The sequence below is a fragment of the Strix uralensis genome, chromosome 4 (genome assembly GCF_047716275.1).
Source record: "Strix uralensis isolate ZFMK-TIS-50842 chromosome 4, bStrUra1, whole genome shotgun sequence".
NCBI classification, from domain to species: domain Eukaryota; kingdom Metazoa; phylum Chordata; class Aves; order Strigiformes; family Strigidae; genus Strix; species Strix uralensis.
The window spans coordinates 48269106-48282166 of record NC_133975.1 but is presented as its reverse complement, the minus strand read 5'-3'; positions in this window follow the sequence as shown (position 1 = coordinate 48282166).

Below are 13061 nucleotides of genomic sequence, written 5' to 3'. Positions count from 1 at the left end.
TAGTACCCGCAAGCGGGACTGTGAGTAGGAAAGAGAAGGCGCAGTTGCTTCCTTGGGGCAGCAGAAATACAGTTTGTGGGGTTTAGCACGGGAAGGCATTGGTGGGGAGGGAAGAGCAGGGCCACTGCAGCCTCTGGTGTCCTGTGCAGTTAAGTTATGCTGGAAGAAAATATTTGAAAGAAACCTTCATGTGCTTATCATAGCTCATCTGTTTCCTTAGAGACTAGTCGTGCTGGTACTCAAGCAAGCAGGTTAGTGTTTGGCATCTAAAACGTTCCATTATGCAGGTGCGTTAACAGTCCTTTTTGTTAATATCCATAGTCAGGTGTTTTTACACACTCAGTGTTTGTAAATAGAATATTTGTATGTTAAAACCTACTGTATGTTTTAGTTGCCTGTGTTGCTTTCCCCCCACCAGCTTGTTACCACAATGTGAAAATACAGCTGTCCTGTCTGATGGCACCAGTAGGAAACCTTGCAGTGCTGTGTTTGGGAAACATGAGGCTTTCCTCACGCTGAAATTTTTAAGTTACGGGGTGTGAAACTTTGCTGCCATCACTGACTTGTGTAACAGCAAGCTTTGTGTCAGTGTGTGCACTTCCAAAAGGGTGAGGTACAAAATTGTGCCAGTACATGGATTTTTTTTTTTTTTTTTTTTTTTTTTGTGGCATGCAGCATTTTACCTGCTAATATGAGTTCGAAAGAGAAATTATACTGTATGAAACAAAAGAGATACATGTATCTTAATTTCTAGATCAGTAAGTATATATAGAGCTGGCAAGTAAAATACAAAGGATTAAACTAACAGCTGAGGTGGATGGGTCAGGGTGGCCCCACTGGTGGGCTTTGACATGGTGAGGCTGTGCCTCTCTCTGTCCTGTCACCCTGGTTCAAATGCCTGGGCTCACTGACTACTGAGAACTGGCTTTTTTTGTAGAGTTCCTCTCTGGGATGGTAACTGATGGGGCTGGGGGGGGGGGGGGGGGGGGAGGTAACCAGCAGTTTGAGTGCTTGGCTGATATCTAGTGACTGGAGAAGGATTTCTGCTGCGTAAGCAGCAGAAAGATGGTGAAATCAGCTTTAATGTAAAGTAAGTTTCGAAATAAAACGTTTCAGATTTTCCACCAGGCTAACATCATCAACTTTCAATAAGCTGGCCTGCTAGCTTTGAAATTTATTGCTTGGAAATTATGATTATCTCAAACTGAATAAATTTTATTTTTTTAATATATAATCATTAAATTTTAAACCAGTCAGCTTTACCAGAAGAAAGAGATAAACTTTCAGTTATTATTTCCATGGGCTATGTCTTTTTCATTACAGGAGAAGCTGTTGTCTTTCTTGGAGAAGCTATTTTACGTAGACTTCAAGAGTTACTTTTCATGTGAAACACATGAGGGCAGCAAAGGACTTTTGGAAAGGTAGATGCAAACCATGCAGTTTTAATTTTTATTTTAATTAAAATAAACAAATAAACAAGCCCCAAACAAACAAACAAAATCCCCTCCTATTTTGGGAAAATAGATACATCTCAGACTGATTTGCATTAAAAATTCTGTACAGCATAGCAAAAGGAAAAAGTGTGTTTCTCCTGTATTTGTCCTGTGTACTAAGCAGATGTGTCAATTTATCTTGTTCAAGAGGAGAGAGTGTTAGAAAAGTCAGTGTCTCCTCTGGTGACTGGCTCAGGGAGAACATAAGTGTAACAAATAGCAAAAGGTAGGCCACTGATAGCCAAAGTGTTTCAGAATGCTTTATTTTTCCACTAAACTACCATGCTACTAAAGCATTTTGTACTTGTGCTTAGATGAACAAAACCCCACTAAAGTACATAGAGCTCTGTCTATAGGCAGGCATTCCCTCCTCTGTTTTGAATTACTCCAGTATAAATCTAGCTTTGCTTCATTAAGATAAAAAAATATACAATTGTAAAACTAATATCAGAATCAGGCCTGTAAAAAGTAATAGGGTATAAAGTTTGTGGAGTGATGGGTTTTGTTTGTTTGTTTTTTTCTTTTGTTTTAAAAAGGTTTTATTGATACCAGTTCTTATTGCTTCATTGACAGAGGTAAGCAATATATTAGTTACACAGATATTAATCACCCCAGACAGGTGATTAAAATCTCTTTATGCAAGTATGGGTGCTTTGCTTATGTTGCAAGATTTTTTTCAGAAACTCTGATTTAGAATTTTATAATTGTAAATGCTTATTTAAAAATCTATTTTAATGGCATTTTGCATATATCTTTACTGTTCTGGCTATTCATTAGGAGTATTTCATGAGCCCAAACTATGCATATATATTTGGGAACTTCTAAATTCATTGAAAGATATTATCTTTAAATGAAGGTATTCTTCTATTAAGAGGATTTGTTTCTCATCAGGTGCAGAGCACTAATTTCTAAAATTACTCGTAACTCATAACAGTGTAATTAGTGGGTGGATTTTCATCATATTACTGGGTCAGAGTGAGGGAGCATGTTAATATTTAGTAGACTGGCTTTTTTTTTTTCCACAGTGATTTTTGCATAGCTGTTTGAAATAGTTAATTGAATCTTGTTAGATAGCCTAGCTTCAGTGCCCTTTGGCCTCTATGTTTATAATTATCAGAGCAAACAAGGTCAAAATACAATAAATTACTTCTGAGTTGAAGACAGGTCTTCCAAGGATGGGTACTGCTGCTGCTAAGGGCAGTAATGAGATGTGTTAATGGACCTTTGGGGAGGAGGGATGCCTTTCACTTTGATAGGTATTTACATAGCAGCAGTTTGGACTTTTGCCTTTTGCATGCATATAAGATGTTTAACAAATGGAAAATAAATCCCTTTGTATTGTGCAGTCCTCAGCCTCAGAGAGAAATGATCTAAATCTGGCAGCAGATGGAGCTGAGTGCCTTCTCTTAAAAAGACTTGTTGGGAAAAATTATTTCAGGATAAGTCTACAGATCTGTTTATTTTAAAACCTTGCAGAGGTGTTGTTTGTTAATATAGTTGCACTGCTAACAATTACTAAATGTAAGCAAAGCAAGTGAGAATTGCAATCTTGGGGTGAAATCTGGTCCCGTTTAAACCGATGCAAGGGCAAGTAAGCAGCTTTGCTGTAGCTAACATTCAGAAGTTGTCTTTCCTGAGCCTCAAGGTAGACTTTGAAGTTTGTGAGAAGCAGAGAAAATTACACATGGTAGTTGTTGGTTTTGCAGGAATAACCAAGCTGTGCAAGGAGTTGCCTTAGCTAGGTTGTGATAAATATCTGTGTTGACCATAAAGTCTCTCCTGGCAGAGCTATCTTCCTTTGCAAATAATAAAGTAACTGTAGGACCTGCTTCTCAAACCTGACTCTTCTGTATCTCAGCTGAATATCCTGAACACCGGTAAATCTCTAGCTCTTTTTAAAATTTTTTTCAGTCTTGTCAGTAGGGTGTGAATTATGAATGAAGAAGGCTGGCAGCGGAGCTAATAATTCAAATCAAATGGTGAATCAAAATTTGAAAATGCAGAAAGATGTGGTTAGGAGCAACAGCTATTCTGAGTGAGACTCAAGTAAGAAATCTTGACAGTGTTAGAGAGCAGAGAATTGCCTCTTAAGATGGTGACTGTGCCATTTCTGATTTTTCTCTGTTGCCATTGCCAGTCCCACTTGCCAGTGTGTATAATAGCTTGACAGTAACTATTCTCAGCTGAGAAAACTTCTCAGATCCAGGTCTTTTAAATCTTATTTTCCTGTTGGATTTTTTTTTTTTTTTAATATTTAATTAACCCCAGAATGCAGATAGGTGGTCAGCTTTTCAGGAAGAAATTCGGGCTATATTGGGTGCAGCCTGGTTTAAGGGCACAAGCATTGATAAACATTTATTCACTTTAATTGTTCTTATTTCTTCCAGCAAGCTGTTTGATTATGGAAGGTGGAGAAAGTGCTCATAAGTAGAAGTAATGCCGTTTTGCAGAATTTACTTTGCAAATTTCTGTAAATCCTCCAGTTAATTTGTTTTTACATCCTTCATGGATTCATGAGTGACTTTGATGGTAGAGGAATCTAGCAAGAGAGTGGGAGGACCTGCCAAATTCAAATAAAATGAGAAACAAAATTAAAGGAAAAAATACCATTCAGGCATCCAGGTATTTCTATCTTACATAGATTTTTGCCCTCATTTTTGGAGGATCTGGTTACTGACTTTCTTCATTGCTGATTATAACTCAAAAATGTTGTTGAATCATCCCAACCCCATATTCTTTCTGTTCCATATACGATGCCTTCCACTTCTGTTTTACAGTGGAACTTAAAAGGACTGATTTTCCAGTCACATTGATGTGTATCAGTTCTGACTCTTACTGCTATGATTCTAATACTGTTGAAATTATACCTTGTCCCTATAGTGCTTTATATCCATAGATTTCCAGTGCTCTCTGTGGGAAGGTCAGCAATGTCAAAACCAATGTCAAATTTGCACCTCAAGCATGAGGTCTGTGTCCATGACTAATGTGTGCACAGAAGCAGAGGGTCTGTTTTACATCAGTGGCTGACTTTAATCTTGCTCAGGTTTTGTTGTTTATTACCACATACTGTTAAGGCCTGGCATAAAGTAAAACTCTTGCAAGAAGGCATACTATTTTTATTGTGTAAAGTTTTGGTGGAAAGTTAACTTTTTGTTGCTTTAGGCTTTGTTCTAACAGCAGGCTTTTATGTAAGAGGAGTGACGATCCTGTCTTCCCTACTGCTACTTGTGTGAAATTCACCCCCGCGTTGTCACCGTTTCCATGCGTGCTGCTAAAGGTGTGGAGCTTTTCTGAAGTCTTGCAGCTCTTAAAAACTAGGAGGGTAGGACCCAGCTGTCTGTTGTGAATGGGAGGATTAGTAGGCAGGAAAACAGATTTAGAGAAAAAGTGCGAAATAGGATTGTGCCCTTGGTTTCCTTCTAGGGAATTTCCATCTTTGTCTCATTCCAGTTTGCCTATGTATGCAGTGTCTAACTAGAAGAGCAATGCTTGAGTTATTACTTTTTGGATCCATTTTACTTCTGTCCATTTTAACCTTTGCTGTGTATTCTAATATCTGCTTACTTGTTGGCCTTTTTTTTTTTTTTTTTGATTATGAAGCCTTCTACAGGCTTTGGTTAGGATGTGTATGTGTATTTGTATATATGAGCATGTTCAGATCAGACAGTAAATATTAATCAATATTGAAGACCTTACAAATATTTTAAGTTTAGAATGCACTTAAAATTTTGAATTTAGAATGCACTTAAAAGCATGGGGCTGCTAACAAAGAAGATACCCACTAGATATTTATAAATGATATGTTGGAAAAGGTTCACTTGCTGAAGGGCAAGGAAATTAACTGGATGACGGATAAGGACCTTTGGCTTTTCTTTCTGTGACTCAATGGTTGTTTTTCCACTGGGATCTCTTCCTTATTCTGGGCTGCTTGCTGGTCAGTTGTAAGAACTGATTTTGCTACTTCGAAAGAAAAAGGTGGAGTAGGAATTCGTCATATACAGTTACTATGCTGATTAAAAATCTGGAGCCAAAGAAAAGGCAAAAATGCTTTTATTATGCAGAAAGGCAAAATGCTTCAGGGTTTGTATAGGTTTCCTTTCACTGAAAATAATGTAATCATTTTATGAATCGGAATCTGAACATATTTGGAAATTAAAGGGTCATAGAAAAATAAATTATACATATGTAAGTCAAGCATCAGTCAAGGAAGTCAATGCTAAGCTTATAGTTGTTTACACTTCATGTGATTTTTGGACTTAGAATGTTATTTTAACAGAATTTCAAATGTTGACTGTGACTAAGCTGATTTTTTTTTTTTTTAAGACTGTAAACAAAAGTATAGTTCTGCTATTATTCTGTGGTCCTAGTGGTGGTTTTAGATGGTGTAAACCAGGAGGAACTCCGTTTAAGTGAATGTGGAATTATACTGTTGCAAAATTAATGCCATGGTGAGCACAACTGAGCCTTGTATATTTATCTTAGTTATGGACCTTGAACTTGTGTCTACAGCTTGTCAGGGGGAAGGGAGAAATCCTATTACAGCTTCCAGTTTTCTTACAAACCAGTACTGTCAGCCTCCTGTGTAAGACTGTACATGGCATTGCAAGTAGAGTTTCCCAGACGATTAAATTACATTGTTTTGAAAAATTTAGATGATGTCAGGAACTGTTGCACAAAAACCCAAAGTTCCATAAATTACTCAAATATTTATTGTATTGGCAATTTAAAACATAATGACAGCTTACTTCACCCCTTTTCTGTTAGCAAAACTTAATCCTAGTTTTAAAAGGATACTGCCAAGTCTTTGAGTCTTAAGGTCTGGCTTGTTTTGGTTCATGAGGATGCTGTACTGCTCTTCTAATTTTCCCAGGAAGTAGAAACTTTATAGGGCATATTTTTATAAAGCAGTTTCTTAATGATGTGGTTAGCATTCCCCGTTCTATACCTCATAGTTTCTCATATGTAGCTGAGCCAAAGGAGAACTGGAGAGGCAATTTCTTTTGAAAATCCTGATCATGGCAAGTGTTACATGTTACCTTCTAAAGAGGAGAACTTGCTTGTATCTCAGCTTTTCCTTGGGAGATTAAGAGTTTATTCAATTTGAAGCCCTTCATCTTAGAGATCACTGAAAAGGTCATTCTTTAAAAAGCATTCAAGAAGTACATTCTGCTTGTTCAAAAAGCATTTGACATTTTAATTTTTCTCATATTTTTTATAATGCATTTTAATTACCAGGCTAGCCATAGTGCATTTGTTGCCATAGCTGAGTATCCAAAGAGTGTAAAAACACAATGTGGTAGAATTTGAGGGAAAGTAATCCTTACTTAATATTAGATGTAAAGGATTTAACATCTAATTTAATGTCTACATTTAAGTCTCAGTTAAAATGAACATTACTGTAATATTTTTTAAACAACTTTTGTTAAATAGTTAAATATTGTCTGAAGAAAAAAATCTATGTCGAGATGTTCAAGCTAAAACTGTGTGAAAGCTATATCATAGCTTTTTATACTTTGAGCCTCTCAGCCTCATCTAGATGCCCATGTTAAGTTACCAATGTGTCATTGAGTTATAATACTGCTGGTGAAATGTAGCATCTTAACTATGTTTTTTGTCTTTGTGTGGTTATTTCTGGGGAATATAGGCATGATATTCATGGACAGACATGAATGTGTGACTGAGATTGGTACATGTTCTGGCTTCTCTAAGAGAAGCAACTAGTTCTGCTAGTTGTTCATGGTGTGCTGCCATTTGCTCTGGAGTAGAGCACTGCTCTTTATTGACAGGTTATTATGTACAGATACATAGTGTTTTGATTTTGAGGTTGAGATGCTTATCTTTCCTTTTAACTTGATCAGAACTTCTCTTTGGGGTGGTTAAAGAAGTTGTAGTAACCTTGCTACCAGGCTAGAGCCAACACCAGACATGCTGCTTCATTTGGTTGACCATGAACATACAACAACAGTTTTAATATTTTCTGTGCTCAGAACACAGATAGTTTGTCTCATTGAGTTATTCATGCTTAAGTATTTTTGAGATGACTGAAAACTTAGTGAAATTAAATGATGTATAATTTCAGCTGATGAGAATTGCGGATGTGTTTGGAGTATGTTTCTTAAGGCGATGTACTTCATTTTGATGATGAGAGGATTTTTTTCAGTTAACACTACCATTTATTCCCAGCCAAAATGAATGCAAAGAGAGTATAAAGTGCTACTGAATTAGATTTCATGTTTGTAGACTGCAGAAGGAAATGAGCACTAATGAGTACTTAGGAGTTTGTTATTATGTACCTTTGTGGACCAGTATTGGGAAGAATAAGCATTACCTGAAACATGGTGCATATTTAAAGTGCAGACTGGCTGGCCCTAGCAATTAAATACCTGGAATGTTACTTGCCTTAACAATTTGTTTGGAACCAATGTTATGGTGAAATGTATGCAATTAAAATGGGAAACTAACTGCTGTGGCAAGAGGTGCTTACCTAAACCCAGCTTCAAGAGCGTTCAGGAACATATTTTCCCCAGCAGGCCTGCCAGATTACACTCTGCCCTTGCTAATTATACAGGTAGTCTGCCTTAAAGAGTGTGGGGTAGGGTTTAGTGCTGAATTACCAGAGGACTTTTTCTTTATAAAGAGGGGTATATTAGGTTGGAGCCTGCAACCACATTGCCCTAGCTACAACCTTTGAACTCCTCTTTGCCATGTGGTAGGCAGGCTGTGAAGCAGAAATAGTATGCTTTTCAGCAAAGCAAAGGCTGGGAGTGCACGTTTCTTCAAGGTTGATCTTATAGCTGTGGGAGAACTTTATTCAGAGATCCTTGATTTTGAATCTGTATAGGCTTGTGTTAATTTTGCTTAAGCTTAGCGCCATCTCACTTGAAAGCCAAGTATGCAGTGCACTGTTTTCCTTACTAATTTGAAGAATATCCCATCAGTCTATAGTGTTTTGATCACCTTTCTAATCATCTTGAAAAGGGAAGGTTGTTTTTTTTTTTTTCCAACTTCTGTTGCAAATCAAAATATGAAGACAAAGACCAGCATCTGGTCTGTTTACTATAAATCCAAGAGTAGCTCTTTCCTAAAGTGTGTATATAGTGTCTAACTAGAATAGCAAGAACCACTGCACCATGAAAACTTGATAAGTCATTGATAAGTTGCACACCCCTCTGGCTTGCCTGGTTAGCCCTTGTTAAATTCATTAAAAACCTCTCAAGTGGGTCCTAGCCTCTGACTGCTTTTTTTTTCTGGATTAATCCTGCAGTTATTGAATTACCACCTCTGGGGACTAGGAAGAGAGTTTAACAAGATGATAAAAATCTAAAAATGTCTCCATTGCTTGCCAAGTGAAATATCCCTACAAATGCATTTGGTTCACTGAAGCATCAAACTACAGATTGTTGAAGTAGTTTTCAGTAATTGCAAAGAAGAAAGATAAAGTGGTTTGAATACAAGTTTAGCACTTGAATACTGATTACTCATCAGAGATGACTCAAATTCTGACTTCACAACTTAGTCCTTGCCAGTTCAATTTGATTCTTGTAAACATTCTGAAGACTGAAATTGTCAGGGCAGCAGCTGTATCGCTAACCAAAACGTGGGAGTAAAATTGGATGCTTAGTGGACTTCACTGAGCAGTCTTATGTTGTACTAGTAGGAACAAAACCTTGAAGATAAGCAGTTTGACTAAGTTGGAAAAGAAATAATTAAAAAGGATGATGAATTTGTGATTTCTTTACACTTTCATTTTAAATAAATTACTGTGGTGGCAATTAAGAAATTCTTCCCGTGTAATAATTTAACTTGATGGATTGTGGTGGTCCAGAAATGGCTTAGATTTATTTGTGGTAAGTACAGTCTATCAAATTAAAGTTAGTAATACATTTTCTAACAACCCTTCAATAAACAAAGAAGCCTCACTGGGAGTGGTTTTATAAATGATGTTTCTAAGTGATTTATCTTCACCTCACTCTTTCAGGGTTTTGTCCAAGAATTAAGTGCAACTTTTACCTGATATTATTTTAGGAAGGAGAACAACTAATATATATGAGTCAGTGAGTTATGGACAAAAGACATTCTTTTGAATAGTTTTAATCTGATTAAAAGCTATTTAATGAACTATTTATAATAATTCAGTTACCACCTTTGAAAGTAGCGTGAGCAGTTTTACATTTCTGCTCTGCAGGTACTTAGCAATAGTCATATGGTGTGCTGAAATCCCATGGAAGGATATAAAGCATTATAATAGCTTCATTGTGTTGAAGAGTTAATTTACAGGAGAAATTCACAAAATCTTGTTCATGGAGGATCATTTGAGTAGGACATTAGAGCGGGGACTGAATAACAAAATTTGACCTTAAAGAGTCTCTATACATAGCTCTTTGGCACTTTTGGAAATCATGATTTAAAGCCTGTGGAAAGCCTCTCTCTCTTATCACCAATTTCTAGTCTTGAGGACTTTTGCATCTTTTCTAAACACGAATGGTTTACTATGGAATTAATTTACTATAGATTAATGGAACTATCAACGAAGAAAGAGCAAAAGTAAAGTTCTTACAAGAGGACTTGAACAGTATATAATTTCATCAGCTGTCAGCTAATTCTCATTAACCAGTAGCTAAAGGAGGACTGAGGTGCCCCAGCTAATAGCATAGTATCTTGGGTGTTATGGAGACGTTCAGGTGTATTCCTGCTGTGAGCAAGGAGAGGAGTCCTCCAGGAAAGCTGGCAGCACAGGAGAGGGCAGTGCAGAGATGCTGTCATTCCTCAGGGATACTCTTGCTTCTGTCAGATCCATGCCAGCTCATACTGACCCCATGACATTCCTTTACCAATCTAAAAAATAAACTAATGATAGAGGACTTCCTATTTTATTGATTATTCTACTATTTTATAGTCATAGAAGAAATGCATGTTTTGAATGAAAAAAGCTTGAAGATACAGGAGTGGCATATGTGTATGTAATTAACACAGCACAGTCTTAAACACAAATGATAATTTTTGGTTATAGAATATATACCTACTTTATATACATTACTGTAATTGCCTAAAGTTATAAACTTGAATTACAGTAACATAATCTGAAATGCATATTATAAAAAGGCATTTTATAGGATTGAAATACAGCAATTAAAATGTTTTTAAGCAATATTTTACAAATTGCTTCCCAGTTATTTGTGAGAGAAAATATTTTAGTTAAAGTTTACTCGGAGTATATTTTGACAGGTTTAATTTTTTTCCTAAGAGATTTTGGGTGGTGGTGGTTAGGGGGAATCATAGAATCATGGAATGGTTTGGCTTGGAAGGGACCTTAAAGATCATCTAGTTCCAACCCCCCTGCCATGGGCAGGGACACCTTCCACTAGACCAGGTTGCTCAAAGCCCCGTCCAACCTGACCTTGAACACTGCCAGGGAGGGGGCATCCACAGCTTCTCTGGGCAACCTGTTCCAGTGTCTCACCACCCTCATAGCAAATAATTTCTTCCTTATATCTAATCTAAATCTACCCTCTTTCAGTTTAAAACCATAACCCCTCATCCTATCCCTACACTCCCTGATAAAAAGTCCCTCCCCATCTTCCCTGCAGGCCCCCTTTAAGTACTGGAAGGCCACTATAAGGTCTCCCTGGAGCCTTCGCTTCTCCAGGCTGAACAACTCCAACTCTCTCAGCCTGTCCTCACAGGGGAGGTGCTCCAGCCCCCTGATCATCTTCGTGACCTCCTCTGGACCTGCTTGGGCAGGTCCATGTCCTTCTTATGTTGGGGGCCTCAGAGCTGGACACAGCACTGCAGGTGGGGTCTCAGGAGAGAGGAGTAGAGGGGGAGAACTACCTCCCTCGACCTGTTGGCCACACTTTTCTGGATGCAGCCCAGGATACGGTTGTGCAGCCTAGGATACCTACATTTTCCAGGTTGCAGTTACCAAGATAAAGGGGGATATACTGCATCTTTCCTCAGTACCCACTATTTTAATACCAGAAGAACTACTCAATGTAAAAGTGTTTATGAGGGTGCGTGGCTTTTTCTTGCATCACATTTTAATCTGTCAAACCCTGTAGGTCTGTGGTGAGGATAGTGAATGCTTAGAAATCTCTCAGTGCAGCATAGTCGACTAATATGCTAAGTGTGAGCAAAAATTTTACTGTAAAAATCTGTAGCTAGAATATGAAATTACAGTTAACTTCACCAAAATTAATGGGTGTAGAGGTCTTTTAAGATCTGCTTGTCTGGAAACTATATTTAAGTATATTTCACAGCAAGAGCCAAGCAGGCCCTTTGTACACAACAGGAAGTTGGACACAAAATACATCAATAGAAGGTATTGAGCCGAATAAACTGCACAACAGTGGCATGTATTTGTCCTTAAATTTTCAAGGGTTAATTTAAACCTTAATCTTATACCATATTACATTCTTAAACTCTAGTATGATGCATATGCCCCACTCATGTAGTAGCAGGAATAAAAATGGTATTCTACTGTTGCAGAATACCATATGTAGGATAGAGGTGCTCATTAAATAGATTTCTGTGTAACTGTTCTGCCAGTGAATCAATTGCATTCAAATATAACTAAATATCAGGGAATAATGGTATGGTATCTTAATCTTATTTTCCAGTACTTTTTCTTCAACTATCATCTGCTGCACCACGTAAGAATGAAGCAGTTTAGAGGGAGGTTCCAACAGGTAGTTGTGGAAATGTCAACAGAAAAGTTTTATTATTCTTGTGCTGTTACATGGTAGCTTTCCTGAAAACAGTTACTGAACTGGAGAGCTACAGTGGCAGGGTGCTTGTGTGTTACATAATACTTTTTCCACATTTAACTCTTACCTTCATGTTCAAACTAGAATGCATTTTCAGGCTAGCAATAACTGAATACTGAAGACACCTGTTTAGTGGAGGACTTGTTGTACTCTGGCTGTTCAAGCAACACTGAGAATCAAATTGTTAACCCTTTCTGGCTGATATGGCTTGTACTTTGGTTATAGGAATTTTACAGAAAAGATCAAAAAATGCTTGCACTGACAGTCAGCAACTTTTGATTACTTTTCAGTACTCTATGTCTGTGGAGCAAAAATTTACTTTTTTGTAAATTTCTCTGTTTTAAAAGCCTTGCTTGATCAACAAGGGAAAAAAAAAAACCAAAACCAAAAACCAACCCACAGCCCAACAACCAAACTAAACCTCCAAGGCTTTTTATTTTTGATTCTGATCTTGTGGGGTTCCCCCTCTCCTCAAGTCCTACAAAAGTTGATTTTACCCAGTTTCTGTGATCAGCAAGGAATTTTGTGACAGTGTTTCTTATATTGTGTCAAGCTTAATATCTGAATTTTAGATTTAACTAAAATTGACTTGTTCTTTCCTATCCTAGGTCTATATTGTAACTATTTCAAGAAGAAAAGTTTTAAGTTTAGAGTGACACCTCAAACTTTTATCTTCAGTTTCCTCCCTGTGAAGTGGGAATAGGTTTCAAAGAGACTGATGCCCCTACAAATATGTACAGACTAAGAGCTGACAGAAGGCACTATTTCCAGTTGCACATCCTCAGTCTTACAGGTAAGTATGATT